The sequence below is a fragment of the Convolutriloba macropyga genome, chromosome 5 (genome assembly GCF_964194025.1).
Source record: "Convolutriloba macropyga chromosome 5, txConMacr16.3, whole genome shotgun sequence".
NCBI lineage: Eukaryota > Metazoa > Xenacoelomorpha > Acoela > Convolutidae > Convolutriloba > Convolutriloba macropyga.
The window spans coordinates 28,555,639-28,567,239 of NC_134472.1; positions in this window are offsets into that span (position 1 = coordinate 28,555,639).

Here is an 11,601-nt window from a genome sequence, read left to right on the forward strand (position 1 = left end):
TATCTTCCAGATACTAGACTTACATCTTCACCAAATTAATCTTTTCCTCTTTAAATTTTTAATTTAAGCTCCTTTTTATTGAGTGCAGTGTTGTTTTTTTTTGTTCCAGCGTTTTCAATATTGTTTTTGCTGACCTTTAGTTTGCACATTCTGCTATTTCCGTCCTTGTTTCTTCCCTTTTTCGAGGCTTCGGAAAGTTTTTGTTTATTTGGATTTGTTTTTATTAAGAGTGCTTGTTGTTGGGCTCGGTTTACATACTGCGCTTCCAAGAGCTAACACTTCGTACCAGCCATCCAAATTGTTTTTTCTTCGCTTATTTGCATTGATTTTGCCCATCATTTTGACTTGGAGGCTTCACACAGTAGGTGAGATTTCGCGCGGTGCATACTTTGAAGAAAGCAGTCTGGGTTCATCAGCCTGAGCTTTCTGTGGTCGTTTGGCCGTTTTTATGTTGACGGATTTATGACATTCCACTTCTACACTAATGCAAGTGCCTCTATCTGCCCAATGTTTGTCGGTCAAATAGTTTCTTATAGGAAGGTTGTCCTTGTCTAAATACTGATTGACACTGTTTTCGTATTTAAAAAATTAGAGAATTGTTTGATAAATGATCTTCTCAAATATGATTCCACTGGTGCCATCTTTGTCGTTTTTCGTCTATATCTTCCTAATTGATAAACGACTGCATATATTGCAAACTTAAGACTCATAAGCTCGATGCTTAGATAAATCTTTTCACAGGAAAATCGGCGATTAATATTTGGGATAATCTTTCGACCAAATCTTTTGCGCTGTGATCATTTTCTGGTGCATAGATAGGCTCAATATTATTATCGTTACAAAAGTTTTCAAACTGTTTTTCAGCAAGCAGTTTGCTTGATCAAGTGTTATAGACCTCGGTACTCCCTTTTGTAAGCGTATGAATCCAGTATTTTGTAATACATTAGGGCTCGATACGTTATTAAAAACTTCGAATGTATGATGCTTTAAATACCTGTCTCCTTCCGTCGGAAAATTTATTTCAATGCCTTTTTCATTGAAAACGGGACTGCCAAAACCATTTTTAGTTTCCTTCATTGATCATTTAAGCATAAAAAGTGATGATCAATTACTTTGTGGATTGAGAGATTTTAAGTTCTTGCCAACTTCAGTGCACGGTTTTTAACCCCTGGCTTTTGCTCGTATATCGCGGTAGACATACGGTCAACAACAATTTTGCACCAGGCTCAGAATTGCGAAGCTACTAGTGTGAGTAGAGTGTACTTCCTAGAAAACTGCTTCTTTAATCGTTTTGGTTCTGGTTAATCGCTCATCTATGCATAAACACCCACTTTTCAAGCTTAGATCAAACCAGAGACAATAATTGTGGGGATTTATCTCTTTCAAAATCTGCATATTGTGAAATAGTATCCAATCTCCGACTTACTTCAGTGTTGCATCTCTATTCGATATAGCAAAGAGCTGAAGCTATTTTCCTCAACTTCTGAAAACTTCTTGTCCTAAAATTCTCTGGATGAAATGTACAGCAGGGAAAATGTGCCATGCAAAATTTCGAGCAGAGTGATGGTTTCTGGTGTAGAGATGTTTACAGAGGACATTTCAGAATCAGTCTTAGGGTTAAAATTGGCTCTTGAATTATTAGGAATTAAAACTTTAATTGAGTTTTGACGTGGTATTGCGATTATGGTGATGTATTATCTCATGGCATGTTTGAGTTCTCAGTAGCAGAAGACAACTTGTGAATTTGGAGCTGTTGTGGAGCTTGAAAATTGTGGAGCCATTTTGTGATTACCTAATTTGGCGTCAAATGCACTGCAGGATTTGCTGAATTGTTCACTTTGCTCACTTTGTTGAGTTCGCATCTTTTGTAGTGCAAAATCACTACTAACAAGTGAAACAATGCTGTTAACTGAGAATTGATTATGGGATGCACAAGTAAATTTGGTATTTGTATTTGAATTGTGCTATGCTTTTTCCATCGTTAAAGTTCGATTAATCGATTATTATATTGATACTTTTGATTTGCGAAACTACATGCAAATAATTGAGGACAATTTTAATAATTTAGCTTTGTTCTATTATATCTTTTTGTGATGCAAAATCTTTTGGATGCTATCTGTGTTGTAATTGACGAGCCACAAACTTTTTTGAAGTTTTTTTTTTTGAATTTGAGCTATGTGTTAGAATGCAGGGGAAAGATTTGCGAATCTTTGAAAATGTTGCAACGGCAAACTTTTCATCATACGAGTAGATTTTTCAGCTCATGAGAAAAGGTTGCAAGGTAGTGCTAATACAGCTCCCAGTTTTGATCTTGAGAAATAACATGTAACTCGAGGTTTTATTAATTGCGCTGCAAAAAACTCGGAAATTTTGGTATTATGCTTTTGCGCTAATTTGTGGAGTTAGTTTGTGATTACGTCAATAGTTTTCGATTGCATGGGAGAATATGCTTAATTGTCGATATTGTTCACATTGTTGGGATTGCAACTTTTGCAGTGCGAAATAACTGCTGTTAATTGAAGGAAAGCCGTTTGCTTATACTTGATTTTGAGACAAGGAATTACCTTCGTTAATTGTATTCGGAATTTGCTACGCAATTCCTGTAGTTGAATTTTGATTAATGCATTTTTTTAAGTAATGCTTTTGAGTTTCAAAATTACCAAATGTACATAACTAAAGATTTATGATGCTATTGGTTGTTGACGACATAAAGAATTAGCTATGTTTTACAATATCTGTCTGATATCGGCGTGCTGTAATTTGGGAGTCACGATGTTTGATAAAGTCTTTTTTGAAATTCAACTGGGTTTTAGAATACATAGGAGAGAATTGCAAATCTTCGAAATGTTTCCAACAGCAAATTTTTTGTCATACGAATATAATTTTGATCCTGCGAGGTGCTCAATTGTAAAGTTGTACGTGAGAAGTCCAATACTCATCTAGATAATTGGCTATTTTATGACTTGTTTGATCTGAGTTTTTATAAGGTTTGAGAGAACTGCACGAGGATCTCTAATTACATTTGATTACTTCTCATACACATAGTATTTTAAGAAGTCAATCGGCAAGACTAAGCGAAGTTAATGGTGTGCACTGACACTGCATTTTTCCTTGTTACTTTTTGGAAGTAACAATGCATCTGCAACTGGCTTCCATCCATTTTCAGCGTTTTGTTCTATTGCAGCTCCCGGACTTGAGGACTTGATCTAGAGTCATCATACATAACTTGAACGTCAAAATTGGGATTATAGCGGAAATTTTGAGTTATTTATCCTATTTTAGTTTCGTTTTGTTTTTTTTGTGACTTTCGGTCCAAGGGAAATATAATTAATTCAATAAGTAATGGTCGAAGCGGATGGCAGAAATGTTCTAGAGTTTTTAAAAATTAACTGATACAATGAAGTGATCCTAGAAATGATCTACGCCTCTTTAGCTTATTGGGTGGTGACATAGCTAAGATTGCTCCATTTTTTTAAAGGAGTGAATCATCAGTCGGTGATTTTTTGTGCCCAGTCAGTCATTTTCCGATTTTTGAGCAAAACGTTTGGTTAAAGTTATAGGGACATTATCTTCATCTGAACGATTTAGACACTGATTTATATATTTAGATGTTTCATGAGGCCTTCTTTCTTACCAGTAACGACTATGGTTATATCGTCAGCAACAAAATGGTATTTGGCTTGGTAGATCAATAAGTGTATAGTTTTTAGCTCTTTGAAAATCCGCACGCATGTCTGTTAAGCAATGAAATGCGGTTTTGAAAACTATAAGTGTCAGTGAATTTCTCACAAATCATATTAAAATTACAGTGTTCTGGTGTTTCAGAGTGCTGTTGAAATTGACTGTAAGCATACATCAAATGTTGTGAAATACGCTTTTCGGCTATTTTGGGTCTCAGTCCGGTTTTGTGATATGAAACTAATGAGCATTTCATTATGTGGTATATTGAACATGTTTTGTAGACTGCTTTGTTGAGTATTCCCAAGTCTAATGCTTTGTTGGTTTTATTCACAGCTACAATTGTTGGGAAAATAAATTTTCAGCAGCACAACTTGATGTTTATTTTGATATGACCTCATTTCTGCAAGCAAATGATTTCCTTTGTATCAATGGGTTGTAGATTACTAGGTAACAATCTTCCTTTTTGCTTCCTAGCAGTGCCGTTTTTTGGATTTTGCTATGTGTGTTTCTCTGAAAATATACAAAAACCAGGTTGGCAAATTGAATAGCAATCGGTTGTTTTATACCATGATGTGCATTAAGACAGAAAAGTGATAATATTACCGAAGTTTAACCGAATCCGATTGTTGTTACACAATGGCGATGCTGAAGTAATCACTTCCCACACTGTCTTTGTGACCAATCTCAAGGAGTGTCAGCAATACGTTTCGTGTTCCTCGTTTGTTACAATCGATTTAAGTTCGTAGTTTGCCAATTACTTTTGTTGGTTTGTTAGAGAATTTAATTCCTTCCCTTCCTTCAGACAATTGTATCCACTCTGATGTCGGCATAAAAATTTTGTTTGCGAGGTTCTCCTTGATGACGCCGCGGCAGGTAGTTCCTGATTCTGTCAACGCTGTACTCACTGTTTTTCCCATTTTTATAGTTACAATCAGACGGTCCACTCCCGTTGCCGTTTCACTAGTTATATTTGCCAAATAGTCATCATCCGAACTTTCGTATGTTGTGTCGAACGCTTGATTCTTTTACTGGTAACAACTAGTAGTGTAGTTGAAAGTTTCTTCTTCTTCGTTTTTCACAGCATCATTGACTTGCTATACAATTGTTTGCCGTGTCTGATTTTTGGTTGCTTGTATGGCTATTGACACATCTTTGCAAAGTTATCGACCATTCGGTGGTTATTGCAGTTTCGTCCTTTTGCTAGGCAGTTTGGTTTTTTATTATTGGTCCTTTTCTGACCACAATTTCCACATTTATTTGTGTTTTTATTTTAAGTGTATTTGGTCTGCGTTGCAATTATAGTTTTCGCGTTGTTTGTTTTAAATCGCGTTACGATTTCTATTTTGAAAAATTATAACCATGTAAACATTTTAAATACTTGTTCAAATTTGATTTAATTTGCTGATTCCCTACTCTCGCATCCATTTTAATTTCTGTTTTTAGCGCTTTGCCAGGAATTATCGTCTATCTGAGAAACTCTTTTTGCGTATCAGAATCAATCATGTTATACACAACTTATCTCCTAGTCTAAAACTGCTATATTGTTCCAACTTTCTACCGGAAAAAGTTTATACTGTTACCCTCTTTTGCTGTTTTAGAATGAAAAGTACGCAACGATCATAAAATAAGTTTTGATTCTTTTGAAGGATTCTGCCATTGCTTTAAATGGACTTGTATAGATCTTTTTTCAATCTCGTGATGCGGATGCTTGCTAATGAGGACTACCTCACGCTGTGCCGGAAGTAAGAAAAGTGGTAATTTGTTTGTAGTATAAATAGACAACCTAAGTCCCTTTTCTGCCTAAATTATGACAAACTAGTCACCTGTGTAGTTGGAAAACAGTTAAATGGCTAAATACTAGAACAGCAAATATGGATGACATTGAAATAATGAATCAAATAAAGTATGAAGGTGTCAAACTCATAATACACGGATGAAAATTGTTCTTGATATATTGAAACGCAAGTAAATGATCTTGTGGTAGTGGATAAAAGTTAGAGCTGTTGATTTTAAAACCCATGATACACCATGAATTTTCTTCCCCAGGAACTGGCCTTTATTCCTCGAGAGCACATGGGTTCTTGTGAATTAGAACTAAAATTCCGTTTTCCATTAATGAAAGGCCGTTGTTGAGATTGTTACAACAAAAAGATTTGGTTTTATTAAGCTGAGTTTTCGCTACTTATGGATAAGTTATAACTGTCGTCTTCAGGTATTAAATGTCTACTTCTTTTTCCAAAGCATTCATGGATTTCTGATGCCTCAAACTATCTCTTACGGTGCTGATTTCGATTGTTCGTGATAAATTGAATTGCACGTAACGGAGTATTTGGAAATCACAAGAATTTAGAGCAACTAATTATTATCACAAATGTCTTGTATTGATGTCTTAAAGTATTGAGGTCTCAAATCAAATTTTACAATATTGTAATTTTCAACAATTTTCATCTTGAGCTGATATCTAGTGAGCCAAAACTATTCCCAAAAACGAACAATGAAGGTAAGAAGACAGCTACAACAACTATAATTATCTGACGATAATCACTTTGCAGTCAATGCTTTGTATGTTTGAACAATTGAATATTAAAGAGAGTTTTTCATTTCTTTTGCCAGAAATTTTAAATTATCTGATGATCCATTATCTGTAAGGAAATTTCTTCCGAACAATATTTGCATAGAAAAATGCTAAATTTCCTTCTTTTTTAACTTCCTATTTTCTAAGAGTCACAATCATTTATTGTACAGTGCACATTAAGATTTCCATGGTTTCCATACATATAAAAACACAAGATTGTGAGGAGGCAATTGCGAAAGCCGAATTCTGTTGGTACAGTTCGTCTATGTTTTGACGTTCAGTAGAAGTTGAAATCAGTTTTGGACACGGAGCACATCAAATGCCTTGATTGCTCAGACTCCATAAGCAAAATGCATTATATTTTTAATATTACATTTTTAGAAAAAGTTTCCCAAGAAGCTTTCGGGAAAAAAGACAAAGTCTTCACCCAAAGACCTTTAATTATTTGTTTATATATCTTCTGCGCCAATGCTGATACATTCCTTTTAGGCGCAAAATATGTTTTTTGGAAACCGTCATTTATGAGAAAAATGTTGGCTCCTCTAATAGAATATTTGCTACATTTTTGCAAAGTTCATTTTACCTGTAAACGAATCTCGTATTTGCACATGATATCAATAAAATTAGCTATGCAGTTGGCAAAGAACTCCAAAAACCTAACAGACCTTGGAAAACTGGAGAATACAGGGCTTAGATACTTCAAAAAAATGTTTATAACTATAGGCAAACAACTTGGGCCTTTCCTGCAGAGTCAGTTCACCTACTACTTAAAAAGGTCACTAAACCATTCTTTGTTTCCAAATGCAAGAAAAGACAGAGCACAAAATTTGTCGATTTTCCACGAATTGCAAGATAACTACCATCCGATAACAAGCTTAGGACAAACGCTCCACTTTATATGGAGGCTTTTAAATGCCGAACGGAAAATAAACAATGGCAGAATTGAAAATACTTGAAAATATCATGCAAATTTTTCATTAATTTCTCAAAAATCTTTGTGATAATCTCGTAAAAACTGTGCTACCGACAACTAAGCATTAGCCTGGTAAAAGTCTTCAAAAAATTTGTTTTGAACATTGTAGTGCATAGTAGCAAGAAAATGTCAAAAAAACGCAAAAAAAAACACAATATAAAAATTTGAATTTCGATAGAATTTTGTACGATTTTCAAAATCAGATTCTCCTTACAAAAAGATTTAAAACTACTGCCCCCTCAAGTAGTGGAGAACTTACTAAACAAATAGGGACAATACGGTGCAATAAGTAAAAAAGCTGCAAGAAAAACTTGGTGAAACCAGCAAAAATTATTTAAGAGTCGACAGCGCTTGTATTTAAAGCTTTCAAAACCAGTTGTTTTGTTTTTCCAATTTCCAAATTTCAACTTTTAATCCATTAATAGCTTTATTGAAGTTTCATGAGACGCCACAATTAGAAAAATAGCAACTGAAAAGGTCCGAAAGATCAAAATCCAGCAGTTTTTTGTTTTTTCAGATAGAATAAACTATATCGTGCTTTAAAGGACATACAGGACCTCCGTGAACTGTGGTTAGTTCAACTAAAAACAAGAGTGTAAAGATGATTTAAAAGGAGCAAATATTGAAAAATTGCAACAACTGGTTCTTTCAAAGATGCTTTCACTGCGAATAAAGGCTTGCACAGCAGATTGAGCAATTTTAGATAAAAACTACAAAATGAGCTCAGGATCTTGGGCGGAGCTTATTTTTCGTGGTTTTGTTTTTCATCCCGTTTTAGTAGCTCAAGTTTAATAAAATTTAGATCTGGAAAAAGTCTGATCTCAAATTTAGACAATGTCTGAACGACTCATAAAATAGTCACAGGGCACCGCTACAATCAAAAACATAATTTTTTGCCCATTATGAAGCCAATTTTAACAATATCAAGGATTCATATTAGACTTTGCTTGGCATTTTCAAAACCAATGTTTTAAGATTACAGTTTTAAGCGTGTTTGGCAACTGGTTACACTCAGCTAGTTTAGTTGATTTTTGCATATGAATAAGATTTATAAGCTCTGACTTTTCTCAACAACAGTTTTCTGGACCAGCGTGAACATTGGGACAATGTTTTCTATTATCGACTTTTTATGTCACTTTTTTTACGCTACAGTTTAGTCTTTCCAAAAACTATAAATCGTCAATTAGACGGCAAGGAAAGAAATACCACATATTTTCAGAATTTCCCTTTTAATTACTAATTGCGGGTTGAAATGACAAAAAGCAATTTTTCATTACGCGTACCACTGTTGACAAGAACAATTATGTGTTTGAAAAGGGCCTCAAGTATTTACAGGTAAAATTTTGGCAAAAAGTTTAATTACTCGTGAAAAATGTAGACATTTTTGCCACAATATACGTAACGTATTTCCACCTTTTGCGTAACTAAATTCTATTGTTATCTGGTTATTCAAAGTTATATGGATATTTAGTATTGGTGACAGATTTCTATCTCTCGATTCCACAAAACGCAATATTTGTTCAAGTTTGTCTCTTCCGGCATTGGCCAGGTAATGGGCAACAAAATTGCGAAAACGCTATTTTTTCCAGTGAGTGTATCGCTGCACACATTTTGCGGCCCTCAAATTTAAATCGAACCGTGATTTTTGAGGGAAACATTTGAAATTGCTCAGAATAATGAACAAAATACGCCACAGTAGCTTTAGTGTAACATCAGTAATGACGAATCACCTTTTTTATATATTAACTTGCTGTAAGACTTATTTTTTGTTCGTTTTGATACAAAAGACTTTGAAATTGAACTGATACCCAAATTAGAGTGGAACTCAACTTCATTGTGCACCAAAAATAACTATTTCGGGATTAGTGAACCGCTACAACGAAGGAAATATGTTGACGAAATAAATTCCTGCTTACGATAGTAGCAATCTATGATACAAACTGCAATCAGGGCTTGTCATCTTGTTGAAATTAAACGGGAATTTTATTTCAAGAATAAGAAAGCAAATAATCATTTATTGAAGAGAAATAGAAATGTTAAAAAGTTTGGCATCTCGAAAAAAGAAGCAAGCAAGTATGATATGAAAAACTTCTTAGACTCTTTTTTTAATAGCGGCAGTGCTTTTAACTCTTTTGTCAACAACGGCTCTGAAAAATTATAATCGATCATTTTTTTTGAAAACGTGGCCAATATTTTAGGCCATTATTATAAGCAATTCGATTTTCGGTCAGTGTTTGCCCTCGAAACTTCTGTATTTTCCCCATATTTGAGCGTGTAAGGAGCGCAATGGGCTGGGATGATTTTGCCACACAAAACACAAGGAAATTCCACTTTCAAAACATATTTTCAATGTCTTGTACTTGTTTGTTAATCAAAAACAAGACTAATTATGATTTGAAATCGGGAAAACAACTTGAACAGTCCCAAAGGAATCTGAAAACGACGTTCACTGTTCCCTTTCTGTCTTAAATTGGGGTCACTAAGTTGATTTGATATATCCTCTCATCCCTTCTACTTTCTCCTGTTATACTAACTTGGATCATCAAATAGACGAGGTCCTTTCTCATACTTCTCGTATCTGTTCCCCACACAATCATCACCTCCAAACAGGGGCTGTGTGCAATTTCTCTCTCGACTTCTGTACTTTGTAAAGTTTGCCCTTTCTCCACAGGGACTGGCGAACACGTATTCCCATTCACTCCATTCCGTACAATTGGAATCAATGGGTTTTTCCGCCGTTCCACATTGGGCTAATTCAGAGACTGTTGAAGCTTTCAAATAGTTGACATAACACGTACTCTTCATATCTTCATTTAATAACATCATTTTATAATTGCTGGCACCACTTCGGATAATTGCACTTTCGTCAAAGTGGGAACGCGGATCTGTCGAGTATAAAATGCACATTTGAGACCCGTAGGCTATGCTGATACATCGGCTGTTTGCACTGCATCTTGACATGCAGATGGGTTTCGAAACTCGATCAATTTGATTCAAAACAAATTGACTATCCAAAACAATTCCAGGCAGTTCATTATATAATCCAAACCTGTTTATGATTTTAGTTGTTTTTAGTTGGTCCACCAATAACAATAACCGTAAAAGTTTAACTATCATTTCTGAGGTTATTGAGAGAAACGTTTTTTTTTTCAACTACACAGTATTACAGCAAAACAGTATTTAAACTTAATTGAGAGCAGTAATAGAACTCGTTTTTAAAGAACGTTCAAATTTATCGCAAGATTTCCAAAATAATTTTTTAATAGGTGCAGGTGATTTGTCCTTTAAGCAAAATCAATTGAAAATCCTTACTCTCCTAATCAGCAATCCCGAAAATTTAGTTCTCCTGTGGCAAAATACATTGGTAAAATACATTGCGTAACAAATTATTTATTACAAAATGTAATAAATAAATTATAAATTAAGCTCTACATTAATTGTGGACATAAGCTGTAAATAATGATTCAAAAGTTATTAAATTTGGTTCAAACGTTGTTTCCTGTCTACGACGTTTCATTTAGTCAGAGAGAATAATTAATTATCCTTTTTTTGTAATTAAAAGTATTAGAAAATAGATAAGGCAAGTTGTTCGGAAGCAGCAAAAACGACGCAGGAAAGTCATACAGTAATCGAATTCAGATCTTCAGAATATAAGAAATGGTGCTGATGAATAAAAAATATCCCAATACTGAAAACGGATGAAAACAAACGGAATGAAACTTTTTTCTCAAAAAATTACAATTGATTTGTGAGAAAAAATCATTGTTGCAAAACTAATTGCATTGCATTGTGGTCAAGTTGAAGTTCAATTTTATTATTGAGTTGATATTGAATTTTCCGCGTGCGTTTGTTTCCTTCGGCCAATGTTATGTTTTCTCCATGAGGACGTTTTGCAAGTACCGAGATCACTGACTCACATTTCACACAGCATTTTGTGCAGTTTGCACCTGCTCTTTTGGGTACAAATTATGGACCTATGTATCTTCATGATCAGCTCCAATTTCACTGGGAACAATAAAACTGTCGTAAGAAGTGACTCTGATTTGAATAGAGAAAATGTGTACAAGTAGTATCGAAACAAACCCCTAGTGATGAGCGGATTCAAATCTTGCAAGAATCTTGCAAGATGATTCAAAACTTTCAAGATTCTTGCAAGAATCTTGCAAGATATCAATCAAGGCAAAAAAATAAATCGGGGTACAAATGTTTTAGGAAACATCTTTGAAGCAAACTTTTGTTTATTAAACAAATTACAAAACCGAATTCAATGAAAAAAAAATAGCTCAGATTCAAAAACTTGCAAGACTCTTGCAAGAATCTTGCAAGTTTTTGAATTCTGGAAAATTTATTTGTGTATAATTGGTGGCTGAAA